We start from the raw sequence: 14,109 nt of genomic DNA on the forward strand, positions 1-14,109 counted from the left end.
AAACGTCACAATTCTGCGTCCCATGAGGAGGAGCGACAGGAAAAACCATATTTCCTTCAGTAAACACAGTGTGTGCCTGCGTGGTCACGTGTTCCATCAGGACCTCTTTAGTCCATGTGGGTCACTTCAGGGTCACATTCAGTTCAGACTCAAAACTGACAGAAGTCGCATTTAATGTGGAATATGAATGAACACAAAAAAATCATATTTCATTAACAAGTCTGAATTGTGCATTAAAACCTGCTGTCTGAACATAGATATAGACAGCATAGATAAGTTTTACCCATTATAAGTAAATGGGAGAAAAAATGTATTTAAAAATTCATTAAAAAATTGAACTTTGACCTACTTTTCCCAGAATGTAATCACATCTTTTCTGGGTCCCTGGTAATCTATAAACCCAATTTTCGTCTGAATTCAACCAATAGTTTTGCTGCTAAAGTGCTAACAAATAAACAAACAAACAAATCGAACCAAAAACAATACCCCTTGCCTCCCCTTTGGGGGGCGGGGTAATAAGTTATAAATAATGACACGACTTTTTTTTTCTTTGTTTTAGTATTAAAAAAAAAAAGTAAAATTACATAAAGATGCTTCCATTTACAAACCCTCCTTTCACAATAAAAAGTGAATAAGAAGACAAGATAAATCGGCAATATGCGATCAGTAAAATGTGAACATAATACCCTACAACAAGCACAAAAAAAGTAGAAGTGCATGATATTATGTACATTTACAAATTATGCTTTCACAAAATATCTGAATAACCTGAACAAACATGAACGACCTGAAATGTCTAAAGAACATTTAGTGTAATTGTACTAACATTCTGTCTGTTATTAAATGTTTTATGTATTTGTAGATTCACTGTGATCTGTACGTTCTAATGCACATGTGGAAATGATAAACTGAGGTAAATATTGTTAAAATTACATGTATTTTTCTCAGGGTTCTTCATGGCATTCACATTTTTTAACCCATAAAGACCCAGAGCTACTTTTGTGGCAGTTCCAAAGTATTTTTTTCCTCTATATTTAACTTTTCTTGAGTGATTTTTCACCATTTATTATGACATCATCCTCTGTATTCTGTGTTTATTCAGTGAACATGAGGTATTTTTCTATATTTAATTTACTAATCATTGAATTGATTATTGGATTAAAAGCGTAAATTTAGCCTCACTTTGCATCTTAAATATAAAAAACCCCACCTGTATTCCATTAGAAATATCATAAAATGCACAATTTCAATCTAATAATATGTTTTTGTCTGATTTTATTTTCTATTTTTAATTCATAAGGACCCAGTGTTACTTTTGTGGCACTTCCTAAATGAACTGTTCCTCTATTTTTAACCTCATTAAGTGATTTATCACCATTTATTGTGATATTATCTTCGGTGTTTTGCATTTTTTCAGTCTAAATCATGTATTTTCCTATATTTAATTTATTGATCATGTGGATGTTCATAAAAACTCTTGTTAAAGTTGAGGGTTATTAGATCAGAAACAGAGAAAACTGAAGAAAAACTGACCTTTTCAGAAAAATCTCTCATAAACTGAACATAAATCCACTATGTCCATCCACTGTCACTGATCCAACTCCATGGGTTTTACTGGTGAATTAATGCTGTAGAAGATGACGGTGTTTCCATGGTAACTACGGAGCCTCTGAACGTCCAAATGGGTCATATCTGATGACCATGAAAAGATGAAGAACTGTATTTTACACCAATTATTGACACGCATTGATAGAATTAGTGGATTGGAAGTTAATAAACAGTTTAGATCAGTAGATGCTTTTGGTCAGTAGTGTTTGTTTGGGTCTTCATGGGTTAAAGGATAGTTTGTACATTTTCACGCCGTAATTCTCAAACTTTTCTCAATGCTTTTGAGTGAAAAAAGTAAAAAATGCATGATGAAAATGTTTAATGAAGTGTAATTTTAACAATATTAGTTTATTATTTCCACATGTACATTATAACGTACAGATCACAGTGGATCCACAAATACATAAAACATATTAGTACAACTAGTGCGTGGACCCGTGGGGAAATGTGGGTTCTACATCCTCTGATCCAGTTCATTTTTTTCCTTTCTTTCTTTTCTTGGTAAATTCCACCGGTATTTTCAGTTGAATAACCTCTCAGCTGACATGTCTGTTTCTGCACAGGAAATTTGACACCATGGCAACGTGGCCCTATTGTTTATCTGTTGCTAGGTAACGCACTTCAATTCCATGATTCTATGACTCTGGCCATAGCAACGTGATTGTAAAGGCGACTGGATTCAAAATTACTAATATCTCCCAAAATACTGGTCCTATCAACTTGCCGTTTTCACTAGTCTGTTCCTTGACAAAAAATACATACGTATGTCAAACTGCAGCAGTCAGCTCCGTACTGAGTTAGTGTGATGCCTGAGACACACACACACACAGAGTCCACTTCCCTTTTATAATATAATATATGCATTACACTTAATTTTCTTTATATATTTCAGGTTGTTCATATTTGTTCAAGTTATTCATATTTTTGGTGAAAACATAGTTTGTTAATGTACACATTTTGCACTAAAGTAAACAGAAAAGTTTGTACCTTATTTATGTGTTAGCTTTTAAGCTATGCTAGTTACATTTGTATGCTACGTTATTAGGTTAATTAGCTATTTTACTGCTCTGACTCACTTTAGATCATTTTGGTCTGTATTTCAAATCCATATTTAAATCATTATAACATCCTTAGTTGTCATTGTCAGTGTTTTCAGTGTAATTTTTGCTTTTCATCTCACTGGGCTGGATTGGATCGTTTGGTTTTGACCGGTTTTGGTCCATGGACCATATGTTTGACACCCCTGACTGAAAGCTTTGTTTCAAGTGTCAGTGAATAATTCTCATAGTTTTCCAGGTTTTTTCTCTTAACTCTAATAACAGAAAGTCAAACCTACTGGAGACGTAACCAGGTATTGAAGTGACCAACAGGGGGCGTCGCAACCACTGCAGTGATTCAACCACAGAAGAAGAACAGACCAGGGTGAAACCGTGAGTAAATGACTTCAGGATTTAACCAACGTCTACATCGAATTCATCCCAGATGTTTGTGTTTCATATTCGGTGCTGAAGAAAGGCTGCCATTGGTCAGTGACGATGATCATGTGACTGAAAACTGATGATGACATAAAAGAGGTTTAATTTACTTCAATGTGTAGATAAAAAAAAGTCCAAATGATTTGAAAAAAATCTACAACTTTAGTCCATCTGAGGACATTTTAGATGAATTGTGTCATTGTCATAGAGTTTCTAGTTAGTTTTAGTCGTAGTTTGAAATATCCCAAGTATTATAGTAAATCTGTGGTTTGTAGGAGCAGAAACACAGGCTGGGTATAACTACTGGAAGAGAACCATGACAACACCGACTGGGTTCTGCCATGGTGACAAAGTGATCATATTTGGACAAAAGGGGCAGGGCTGTGGGAACAAGAGGAGAGGTAACGCTAAATGCTAACGACTGACTCAGTGAAACATTCATCTTCAATAAACATTTGTTTATTGGTCGATGGAGACAAAGTTTCATGGAGCAGCAATAAAGTAGTGACACTGGGAATGAATGAATAAATAAATAAATATAATTATTATATTATTATACAAATTTTCTTTAAAAGATGGATTTGACAAAGATGTCACTACGTGATGTAAAATAGTTAAATTTAATTTAAAAAATAAAACTGACATTTTCTAACTGTAATAGAGACAAAAAGAAAGAATTTGTCAAGAAAAATTGTCATTATTATTTACTATTATTATTGTTGTTGTTGTTGTTGTTGTTATTATTATTAAGAAAAGGAATGCATCAAATTTAGATACAAGAGTCCTAATAATTTGTAGAGAAATCCTATTTTTCAGACAAATAATGTTGTGAGTATAAAGTCACCATATATTCATTAAAAAAAGTGCAATTAAAAGAATTGAGTTTGACAAAACTGCATGAAAAAAGTTGTAATATAAGAAAAAAGTAAATATATATATATATATATATATATATATATATATATATATATATAAAGTAGTGACATTTTAAGGAAAATCAATTTTTTGAGCCTATATTCAGAAAAAATAACATAACATTAAGAGAATAAAGTTATATTTGAGGAAATTATCATTTATTTGTAATTTTTTAAAAAGTAGTAAAATGCATAAAAAGTTGTAATCTTTTGTAATAGGGTGTTTTTTGTCATGTCATTTCACAATTTGATAAAAAATAAAACTGACATTTAGAAAAATGTAATAGAGACAAGAATGACTTAAAACTATGAGGAAAAATTACTGATAGTTTGAGGGAAAATTATTATATTTGGGCAGAAATGAAGAAAAAAATGCCATAATATTAAGAGAATAAAAGCATAAATAAATAATAATATTTGTTGGGTGTTGATGTGTACCACAGTCTCCCTCTAGTGTTTGTTCCAGGTATTGCACATTAATGCTTGTGCGTGTGTGTGTGTGTGTGTGTGTGTTATATTTACCTCCATAGCAGACTCTGCTTTGTTTTTATTCAATTTGAGGAAGTATTTGCTGCTTAATGGGCTTTAACGGCGTCTCAGCAGCTGTTTTCCTGTAAATCTGCCGTCACTCAGGCCGCTCAGCTCCATTATTAGGACCTGGTGTAAAGTAAAACATTAACTCTGAGGGTTAAGGGTCATTTTAGGGTCAGACTTCAGGACGTAAATGGAAGGATTAAAATTAGCAGAGGGGGTCAAAGTCCAGCAGATCTGCACTGAAACAAAGACAAAGATTGTCAGTTGTCATTATTTACAGGTTATTCTGCTTTTATTTTACTGGTGCGGTCCACTGCAGATCAAATCAGGGTGAATGTGGAACCTGAAAGAACATGAGTTAGAGACCCCTGTATTAAACACAAAAAAGAGAGTTGAAAAAAAACAAAACACAACAACAAAATAAATAAATATTACCAGCTCCTCTTTCCAACACTCAGGGCTGATGAAGAGTTAATAGAATGTATACAGACAAATTTCTCCATCAAAAGGACGTAGGAGACAGCAGGACACTCCTGTTGACAGCAGAGAAAAAAGGATTCCATTGTTGATAAAATAAATTAATTTGTCCACGAACAGAAAACAAAATCTTTTCCAACTTTAAAAACAGAAGTCAACCATGCACCCATTGCACAGACGTGGGTGGCAGAGGGTCCTTCCACTTAAACAGAATCATACGACAGGCCAGTAGTGGACAAAAGCTGTCGACTCACTTTGGATTGGACTGGAAATAGTAGTTTAATTAATTTAATTTGATGGGGATGATGTGGAAAAAAATATTAATTTCAGGGACAAAAGATGTGTTGCACCAGATTTAACTACAAACTACTTATGTCATGTTCACATTTTCTGTCACTTTAATCTTCTCGTATCATTTATAAATAATTGAAGTCTACAAAAACACATCTGGTTTCCACAATTTTCATTCAGGCCCAAAAATCAGCTTTTTCACTGGTTCTATGTGTTTCTGTTGTTCCAAACTCTGACCAGCAGGGGTCAGTCTGCTACAAAACCAACAAATCAACCCAATGTTTCCACAGACTGGATCTGACACTGAGTGAAGTCTGAAGCTCAGTGTTTCCTCACATCTGTGTTATGGTATCACCAAGGAGTCTGTTTCAAACTAGAACTCACAGACACCTATTTTGACGATCACTCAAAATATCACAGTCTTATCATCTTTTTTTGTTTGTTTTTTTAATATTTTATTTTCAATGTTATATATGCAATGTGTACAAACAAAATATCCCAACAGTATACAGGGTGGGGAAGCAAAATGTACAATATTCTGAGGCAGGGATTGAAAGACAGTGTATGACCAATTAGTTTATTGAAAGTCATGAGAATTTATTTGCCACAAGAAAATGTCCATAATAGAAAATGTTTTTATTCTATGTGTCCTCCTTCTTTCTCAATAACTGCCTTCACACGCTTCCTGAAACTTGCACAAGTGTTCCTCAAATATTGGGGTGACAACTTCTCCCATTCTTCTTTAATAGTATCTTCCAGACTTTCTCATAATAGTTTTACTCATAGTCATTCTCTTCTTTCCATTATAAACAGTCTTTATGGACACTCCAACTATTTTTGAAATCTCCTTTGGTGTGACGAGTGCATTCAGCAAATCACACACTCTTTGACGTTTGCTTTCCTGATTACTCATATGGGCAAAATTTTTTGAAAAGGTATGGATAATAGTGTTAGGTATGATTATGACATCAGTATATGTTTGGTTTCAAAACAACTGACGTAGTGTCTGCTGAGAAAAAACAACTAAATGTTCATTGTAAATTTTGCTTCCCCACCCTGTAGAGACATAACAATAAGCAAGGCAAGGAGGATAACCTTCTTACCTAAAAAAAAAACAGTCAGTGTGCGAAGTCAGTACAGACAACATTAAGTACCTGGTGTAACAGCTGTGCAGATATGATCTAAATATGGCTGCCAAATGTTAAAAAAGGTTTTATATCGTTTTCTGAGACAGCAAGTGAAGCAACTACAGATGGGAATCCAGAACTTTACAGATCTTCCTCATAAACACTAGCGATAATATATATTTAAATATTTGAAAGTATAAGTTCCACATATTTAAACCCTGAAGTAATAAAGACCTGTCACTGTGACTGATGTAAAGAGTTTTGCCTCTCGTGGTCAGCTGTTGTTCTCACAGGTTTAACGGTGTATTTGTGGTGTTTATTTCAGGGTCAGACTTGGGGTTAAATCCATTTACCCCAGTGTCCTCACAAAGACACGAACCCAAAAGTGTGTGTGTGTGTGTGTGTGTGTGTGTGTGTGTGTGTGTGTGTGTGTGTGTGTGTGTTAAAGTCTGGAATGTGACACATGATCTTTATCAGGAAACCTGTGTGTGTGTGTGTATGTGTGTGTGTTTATTTTGTGTAAACGCAGACACACACATGGATGTTGTGTGTCTGTGTGTGAACCTGAACACCTGTCACCACTGCTGTAAACTGGAGGTTTCTGCCGTAAAACCTTCAGATCCATAAAAACCACATGATTCCTCTGTCGACTCCTCTGATTGGTCAGATCTCTGGAGCCAATCACGTTCCAGAATTCAAATAAATCTGTCATATTGAAAACAGCAGAATACTTAGAGCAGGAGTCTCAAACTCATTTTCTTTCAGGTTCCACATTCAGCCTGATTTGATCTCCAGTGGGCCGGACCAGTAAAATAATAGCAGAATAACCTATAAATAATGACAACTCCAAATTTTTGTTGTTTAAGTGAAAAAAAAATATATATATATACATATATATATAAATACTTTTATAAACTATCCAAACAAAAAGATGTGAATAACCTGAAAAAAAAAAAAGAAATATCTTCAGAAAAATTAGTACAATTTTAACAATATTGTGCCTCAACTTATCATTTCTACATGTGCATTATGGATCAGATCTACAAAGACACTAAACACTTAGTAACAGGAAGAAAATTATTAAAATTGTGCTTAATTTTCTTTAGACATTTCAGGTTGTTCATATTATTCACATTTCATTGTTACAGTATAGTTTGTAAATGTAAATATTTTCATAATTTAATGTTATTTTTTGCACCAAAACAAAGACAAAAAATTGAAGTTGTCATTATTTATAGGCATAATGAAAGATTATTTTCACATCAAATCGAGAAAAAAATAAGGAGTCATTATTTTTTGTAGGTTTTTATGCTGTTATTATTTGACTATAGATCATATTGATCTGTCTGTGGAACCTGAACTAAAATGAGTTCCACAGCCTTGACTGTGGAATTTTTGGCACTTTGCAAATTCATCCCAGGGGCCGCATTGGAACCTTTGGCGGGACGCATTTGGCCCCTGGGCCGCATGTTTGAGACCCCTGACCTAGAGAGTAATTTTTTTTTGGGGGGGGGGGGGGGGGGGGGTCTATATGTTTTTGTTTTGTTGTTGTTTTGTTTTGTGTTTTTTTATTTAGTTTAGTGTTTTTTTCTTCCGCTCTTCAGCTTTGACTTGTGCAGTTTTCTTCCTTTCCTTCTTGGAAATTAACTGGTACAGTAACATTACACCGGTCAACAACAAATGTATTGTTTAAGTTTTTTGAGCTGATTTAGGATAATTTTGGTGCTGAATCCAAAACTCATGAGTTTTGCTCAATCAGGTCAACTTTCTGAACTCTGCTACATATTGGCTTTTTAACATTTTTGCTTACATTTATGGGCATTTTCACATCATATGATACAAAATTCTTTCATATTTCTTGCAATAAATGAGTTCTGAAGATTTGACTTCTGCCAATTTATGATTAATGTTTTTTTTAATATTACAGGTGAATGAAATGGCTTCGACTAGAAGATCTTGCAAAAATAAGCCTGACGTATTCTGCTACATCTGCGCTGAATACACCATTGTACCTAACAGGAATCAAGTGATCAAATTATTATTTTTTTCTCTTAAAACCTATTTTGGGTGAGAACTATATAAAAAAATCAACTGATAAAGTCACAAAAATGTAATCAATTTTGTGAGAAGATCAAATTTTTCAAAATCAAATGAGCAAAAAAAACCCTGACCTGATTGAGAAAAACAGATGTCATTTTTGGCGGTGCAAAATGGTCCGAATTCAGCTGAAAAAACCTCAACAACTTGCAAAAAACATTTTTTTGTAACCCAGTGTTATTAACCCATAAAGACCCAGTGCTCTTTTTATATCAGTTCCCAAATGAATTTTTCTGTAGATTTAACCTTTCTTAAACAATTTATCACCATTTATTATAATATTATCCTCTGTATTTTGCATTTTTTTTCTGTGTAAATCAAGTATTTTCCAATATTTAATTCAGTGATCATGCAGATGTTCATTAAAGAGTAAATTCAAAGGTTGTTCAATCAGAAACACAGAAAACTGAAGAAAATGTGACTTTTTTAGTAAAATCTCTCCTTGCCTGAACATAAACCCAGTGTGTCCATCCACTGTCATTGATCCAGCTCCATGGGTTTTACTGGTGAATCAATGCTGTAGAAGATGACTGTGTTTCCACGATAACTACGGAGCCTCTGAAAGCCCAAATATGGTCATATCTGATGACCAGGAAAAGATGAAAAGCACCAATTATTACATGTATTGACAGGATTAGTGGATCAACAGGTATTAAACAGTTTAGTTCAGTAGATGGTTTTGGTCACCGGGGCTGTTTGGGTCTTTAAGGGTTAAATGAGCTTTGATGTCAAGGAGTGTTCATGATTGTATCTGATCTATGCTTGACCTTGATGATCAATAAAATTAGTTTAAAAAAGAAAAAAAAAAAGTCAAATTGTAATCATGAGAACACACTAAATATGAGGGGAAAAAGGCAGGGTATAAAATGATCAAAATAATATTTTAATAAAAAAACAATCATAACATCACAAGAATGAGACTTCCTAAAAGTTAGTAAAATCTAAATATTAGAATTAAATATGAGTAAAACCTCAGAGTAAAACAGGACTGAACCTGCAATGTTTTAAGAAAAAATGTAATTTAATACTTTAGAGAAAAAAAGTTGTAATTATATAGAAAGTAATATTTTAAGACAAAAGTTGTAATGGGAAAAAGTCATAACAATATGAAAAAATTAGAAATAAAAAGAAACAGACATTTTATAAATAATACTATGAATGACATTATAAGAAACATAGTTATAATTTTAAAAAGAAAAAGATTAAAGATTAAATATAAAGAGCATTATCTTGAAAAGTGTTATATTTAAAAAAAAAAAAAAAAAAAAAAAAAGCAAACACTTCCAAATGTTTTACCTTAATATATTTTGTGAAAAATATTATGCTACTGAGAAAAAGGTTGCAAAGTTATGAAAATTAAGTAGTAACATTTTAAGAAAAAGTTATAATACTTAAAAAAGTCAGAACATTACATGAAAAAAACTTTATTATATTTGTATGTAATTTATTAACACTAATGTATGTCCAAATAAAAAATAAACTGTAATACTTTAAGAAAAAGTCTTAATATTAAAATAATTCAGCCATAATTTGAGCTGTTTAGTATAATTACAACTTTACTGAAAAACGTACATTATTCCTGTTACATAATAATAATAATAATAATAATAATAATAATAATAATAATAATAATAATGAATAAATTGCACTTTTATTTTTGTCGCAGTTATGGTTTTTTTTCACTCAAAATACAAACAACTTTTCTAAAATGTAAGAAAAACATAGAAAATCTTATGTTATGTTTGACAAAATATAATTAAAATGATCAGTGGAACCAGTGAAAAGTTCAATAAACGTTCAAGAGAAAAAACAAACATCAATTTATCGTTTATTACATTTTATAAGGACGACTTCTGTTGAAATAAGGCTAGAACCATAAATTAACTTTATAAACATTAGATTTTTTTTTTTTTTTTGGTCCTAAATAGAAGATACACTTAATAATCCACCGATGACTAAACTAATACATAGATGTGAACACTAACAGTGAAGCTTTAAGGCTGGTGGTTTGTGATGTGACGCTGCCCCCTGCTGGACCCACTGTGTTCATACAGGTTCTGGTTCTGGTTCTAAACTATCTTGTACAAACCCACAATCTGTGTTAAACTGACCATTAAAGAAAATCCTAAAACAATGACAATTCATAAGAACTGATTTACTTTAGTTTATTTTTGTTGCCAAGATACAAAGCAGCTTATGGATAAAATAAAATAAAAAAACCAAATCATATTTACACAAAGAAGTAAGAATATAGATACGATTATGGGTAAAAATATAAATATTACAAGAATAAAGTTGAAGCGCACCATCAGGTCTGTTGTTTTCATCCTGTTGCTTCATTTTTATCTTTATGTTTTTTATCTTTGTGTCACTTCAGTCTTATTTTGTCATTTTCATTGTGTCGTGTCATTTCCATATAAACTCTTCCAGACATGTTTCGTCTGTTTTAATTAACTCACATATTGTTGTTGTATATTTTCCTCTGCTGATCGGAACCAATAAAAACATGAACACACATGTGGTTAGTGCCTCAGCTGTGATCAATGGAAGTGTGATCAATAATATTCACTCCAGCTGGGGTTAGTAGTGACGGGCAATAATATGAACAGGGTTTATTTGGAAACATACACACACAAATACTCAGTTTATCTGCACTGCAAAAAATATTAAATGAACTGAAGGTTAACTAGTTGTGAATTCAGACGATGAACTATGAACATGAATGAATGAATTTTATTCTGTATGAACTGAACGTTGAACTAGTTCATGTGAACTGTAATAAATAATGAATAATAAAGTAGTGACTGTACTTTATTATTCACCATAAAATGAGAATGAAACAAAAGGAATTTATGTCCTTGGAAAATTCTACTGGATTTTACCTCACAGAAATGTAATGAGCTTGGTTTAAACAGACTTATCTTCTCTTTCAGAAGTTCGCTAACGTTCCTGTGGACTGGACCAGCCTCAGTGGAACAAAGAAAAGGAACTGAACTGATAAAGACGGCAGTTTGGATCCATAAACCAACAAAACACTTCCATAAGGTGGACAAAGAATACATGTTCAACAAGCTAGACGTCTGCGAGCTTCTTACATTTACCAATGCACGTCAGTATCATGACAGTCGAACCGAATTTACCATCGACAAGAAATGAACAAGTGAAGATGGTTCAGCTGGTTTTGGCGCCAACGAGGTTCAAATGGTACGGTCCAAAATAGGGGGGTCTGAAACCGTTTTACATGGAACTGTTCCTACAAGAAACATGACATTATTATTATTATTATTATTATTATTATTATTATTATTATTATTATTATTATTATTATTATCACTAGTGCGTTGACCCGTGGTTGTAGATGTGGTAGTTTTGATGCTGGGCAGAGCTGAGTTTTGGGAAAAGATGTTTGTCTATATTTATAAGTACTGACATAAAAATTGTTTGGTAAATCATTCTTTAAAATTTAAATGACAATTAATATATTAATAACGATATCTAGGGGCTGAAGATAGTAGAAAGTAGTTCCTGTTTTCAACTGCATTTCCCATCATGCAGTGCGGTACTGCACTTCCTGTCAACTGTCAAGGCCAAAGCAACATGATTATAATTCTATTGTTTTCCTAAATTACTATCTCCCAAAATACTGGTCCTATCAGATTGCTGTTTTCTCTAGCCCATGGGTCAGCAACCTTTACTATCTAAAGAGCCATTTTAGAACAGAAATGGAAAAACAAAATTGTCTTGAGTAAAAACATATCCCTATATGTTTTACATCAAAGTGTTGACTGTTTAAGAAAGTCTTTAGGACTAGTTTGCATGGAATATGTTGAGAATAAATCAAAGTTTTGGTGCATTTACAGAACTACACTTAAGAAAATGCCATTATTGTGTTGTGCAGCAAAAATGTACTGGTATGTGAATACTTTCTTTGGAATGGAGACTACAGATGAATACCGTTAGTGTCATAAAATACAAAGTACTCTACTATGACTACTTCTGCTGCTTCTATTGTTAGATTCATTTGGAGTAGACTCCACATTTTTACAGCTGCATAACATCAGATTGACTTCATGGTTCTGACAATAATAGCAAAATGTGAAAAAAAAAAAAAAAAAAGCCTCAGTGTAATTCAGTTCCATGTTTTTGACAAAGCCACATGGAGCCACTAGAAAAGGGCCCAAGAGCCAAATGAGCCACAGGTTGTCCACCCCTGCTCTGGCCTCTTCCTTGACTGTAAATGTGTCGTTCCTGTTTTAAACTTCATTTCCCATCATGCAAGGCTGCTTCCTGTCCCTCCCCCTGGCAACTGCTTAGCAACGTGAATTAAATCAGTCCCTCCTGATATTAAAAAAGGACATTTTAAAGATTAAAAAAAAGTCTTTAATGTGGAGATGGGACTCTTTGTGGACTGTTGGTACTAAATTGGCCAGTTCAAAACGTCTACATTTCTCAAAACTGTGCAGATTCACACAGACAGACGCTCTGAGACCTTCCACTATTATAATACAGACTATTTCCACAAAATCAGAAAAATTATCCGACCCACCACAAGCGATATTTTTGTCTCTTTATGGGGTCTGGGTCTTCATCAGGGGGTACAGACCCTCCCAGTACCCCCTTCAATTAAACTATGCTTCTGGTCTGGACTGAGTCTCTAACTGGACGTTAGACGAGGACAGTCCCAGTGTTGGACGTCAAATGTCCAACTGTCTTCCATGTCTTCCACTGACATTAAACCCTGAGGCTGCAGTGTGTTCATCTGCTCTAAATGAGGACATGTTTGAATCATGACAAGCTTTACTCTGAAAAACTCATTTATTCATATTTAAAAAGTTCATATAAAAACATAATTTAACATTTTAAAATATTTCCGATAAAAAAAAATCCTCAAAGGAAACCTGAGTGAAGAACATTATTTACAAGTGCCTCTAACTCCAACAGCAGCATTTACACACATGTTTATGAGATGTGAATGTTTTCTTCTCTTCATCGTCATTAACAGAAACAGTCTTTTCCATCACTGCTGGAGTTTGTGTCGTTTTACAAAGAAATTCTCTTTTCTTTGGACAGAAAAGTTTTCATCAACCTCTCATGTGATATAAAACTGTACTGAGCCAATCAGATTGGACTCTCAATACATGCTGATAAATCTGATCCAATCAGCTGGTAGATGAGGCCTTGGCCTGTTTACATGACCATAAAAATCCAATTACTGGGAGTAATCCGATTACTGCTTTAATCAGATGCATCGCATTTCCATGCACTTCAGAAATGCGGTAATTGAAAAACCCTGCTTTACGTGTTTCAGTCCATTATTTGATTTCTTTCAGAGTACGTACGTACGTTATGACGTAAGACGTACACTTCCTGTTATTTTCAAACCATGCGGTCTTGTCTGGAACTTTCTAAAGGACAACTTTTGGAATGTGTCTCCATTCCTGTATTTCCTGCCGTCAGGCAGATGGAGGATGTTGACAGTTTTCATTTGTTGTAGCATGAAATTAGTTTCCTTTTCACTCCAGAAGTGAGTCTTCACTGACTTTTCGCTGCTACGTGCCAGGTTTGTTTAGCTTTTCCCTTTGGCTC

The sequence above is a fragment of the Sphaeramia orbicularis genome, chromosome 20 (genome assembly GCF_902148855.1).
Source record: "Sphaeramia orbicularis chromosome 20, fSphaOr1.1, whole genome shotgun sequence".
In the NCBI taxonomy this organism is placed as follows: Eukaryota; Metazoa; Chordata; class Actinopteri; order Kurtiformes; family Apogonidae; genus Sphaeramia; species Sphaeramia orbicularis.